This window comes from Cynocephalus volans, chromosome 8 (assembly GCF_027409185.1).
Source record: "Cynocephalus volans isolate mCynVol1 chromosome 8, mCynVol1.pri, whole genome shotgun sequence".
In the NCBI taxonomy this organism is placed as follows: Eukaryota; Metazoa; Chordata; class Mammalia; order Dermoptera; family Cynocephalidae; genus Cynocephalus; species Cynocephalus volans.
In genome coordinates, this window is record NC_084467.1 from 141,422,705 (window position 1) to 141,425,031 (window position 2,327).

At 43.5% G+C, this 2,327-nt stretch overlaps 1 pseudogene; it reads right to left on the reverse strand.

The window, feature by feature from the left end:
- LOC134384499 (ATP-dependent RNA helicase DDX18-like) lies at positions 1–2,055 on the reverse strand (annotated as a pseudogene).
- Positions 2,056–2,327: the final 272 nt, after the last annotated feature.

The window sequence follows — 2,327 nt, forward strand, 5'->3', positions numbered from 1 at the left end:
TCAGTGAGAGAACTGCCTCCTGTCAGATGATTTCTTACTGATGTTTTTAAAGATTTTGGACTTCTCAACTTTTTTGGTTTTCTGGTAGCCAAATCCACCACCACCTCCTCTCTTTTTACGCTTGTCTTCATTGCTGTTCACGTTCAGATCAACAAAAGGAGGCACCTTGAAACCGAATGACAGAGCAACTTGAGGCAAATTTAAGTTATTGACATTAAAGATCTGCTTCAGAGAATGGGAATCATACGCTCGAATGTACGACTTCTATGCTTCCTGCGCTGACTTATGAAGGAAGTAGTTCTTTTCAATCAATTTTTCAAGCTGAGATTGAATATCAGAAATTTTAGACCAAGAAAAGTCAAATTCATTTCATGGAACCTTGGATTGTTTCAAGTAACGAAGGAATCCCAATTCTTCTGGGCTCAAAATGAGCAAGGCATGCCCTCTTCCATTCAGGCCTCTGGCCGTTCTACCCACGCGACGAATATATTCCTTAGGGTCATCTGGAGGGTCATATTGAACAATCCAGTCAACTTCAGGAATATCCAGTCCTCTTGCTGCCACATCTGTACACAACAATATCCCCGAATCTGCATTGCAGAATTGGAAGAATGTGGTTGTACGCTTATTTTGCTTCTGCCTTCCATGAATGGCCAAAACAGGCAAATCAATGTAGTTCAGCAACTCGTAGTGGTATTTCACGGACTTACAAGATGAAAAAAAGACCATCAGTCTCTTCTTTCGGTTCTTCTTAAGGAATGTAAAGAGCAGAAGAAATCTCTTTTCTGAGGGACAAACAACATATCCCTGCTCAAGACCATCCACTGTTGCATTAGCTTTGTCATCATCAACGCCAACATACAATGGCTCCTTTTTCAGGGAAATCCTGGCCAGATCTTCAACTTTTCGAGTTTGTGTGGCAGAAAAGAGCATGGTCTGTCTGCATACTGGCAGAAGTTTAATGATCTGCTTTAATTCCTCTTCAAACCCAACATCCAAGATACGATCAGCCTCATCAATAACCAGACACTGTAGGTTTTTATACATAAACCCTGGGGTATTCTGCATATGGTCCAAGAGACGGCCTGGTGTGGCCACAATGATATTGATCCCATTAGCAAGTTTCTGTGCTTCAGCAGATCTGTTACTGCCGCCCATTATCAACCCATATGTGTGAACATGATGAGTCATTAGCTCCTTAAGAACCCCAAAAGTCTGCATGGCCAGTTCTCTAGTAGGTGAGAGAATAAGGACTCCTGTTCCATTTCTGGGCATGAACTTTAATTTAACAATAAGTTCAACAGCAGGGATGAGGAATGCCAGGGTTTTACCACTGCCTGTTTTTGCAGCTGCTAGAAGATCTCTGCCTTCCAAAAGTGGTCTGATACTTTTATGCTGAATTTCAGTCATGTTTGTAAAGCCCATTTCTTCTACAGCCTTCAGAGTGTTTTCATTGACAAGATTAGTTAGAGAAGCAAATGAAGTATCTTCAAAGGCTCCTGTCAGTCCCAGGGGCAGGCTGGGCACTTCACTGTCATCTTCCTCGTTATCTGGCTTCTCCACACTGTTTTCTGTCTCTTCGGGAACCTCAGCACTGCCTTCTTCACATTCTCCTTTGTTTTCAGTTTTTGCTTTTTTTGTATCAGGCCTAGCATCAGTCATCATTTTTCTCTTTTTCTTCTTCTTTTTCTTTTTTGATTCTGAATTGGGAGACTGTGTTGCTGTTTCTCCATTGGTTACTATGGTAGATTTCTGGAAGGATTTTTTAACTTTTACTTTTTCCACGGCTTCTTTAGACGTATCTCCATTTTGGGTTTCTGATGAGCCCACATTCATAGACTGTTTTAGTGATTTTTTAAGTTTTCCAACTCCCACTGTTTCTTCAGACACATCTCCATTTTGAGTTTCTGACAGGCTCACAGCTGAGGCCCCCTGTAGCGTCAGGTTTCGCTGCCGCAATTTGAGGTTCCGTTTCTCGATCTTCTTGCGCAGGAGTTTCATAGGCAGGTGAGACATGCTGTCGAAGAAAGGCCTTCACCGCTGCGCCACTGCACAGCTCCTGGACTCTCCGAGTTGACGTTGCTTCCTTTTCGTCCACACGTGCGCCGGCAGTGTTGGAATTTGATTGAGTCATGGGGGTGGATTCTTCATGAATGGATTAATGCTCTCCCTAGGAGCAGGGATTAAGGAGTGAGTCCTTGCTCTATTAGTTCCCACAAGATCTGGCTGTGTAAGAGACCCTGGCACTTCCCCCCTCTCTCTCTTGCTTCCTCTTGCCATGTGATCTGCCTGCACCTGCTGACTGCCCACTGCTTTCCACCATGAGT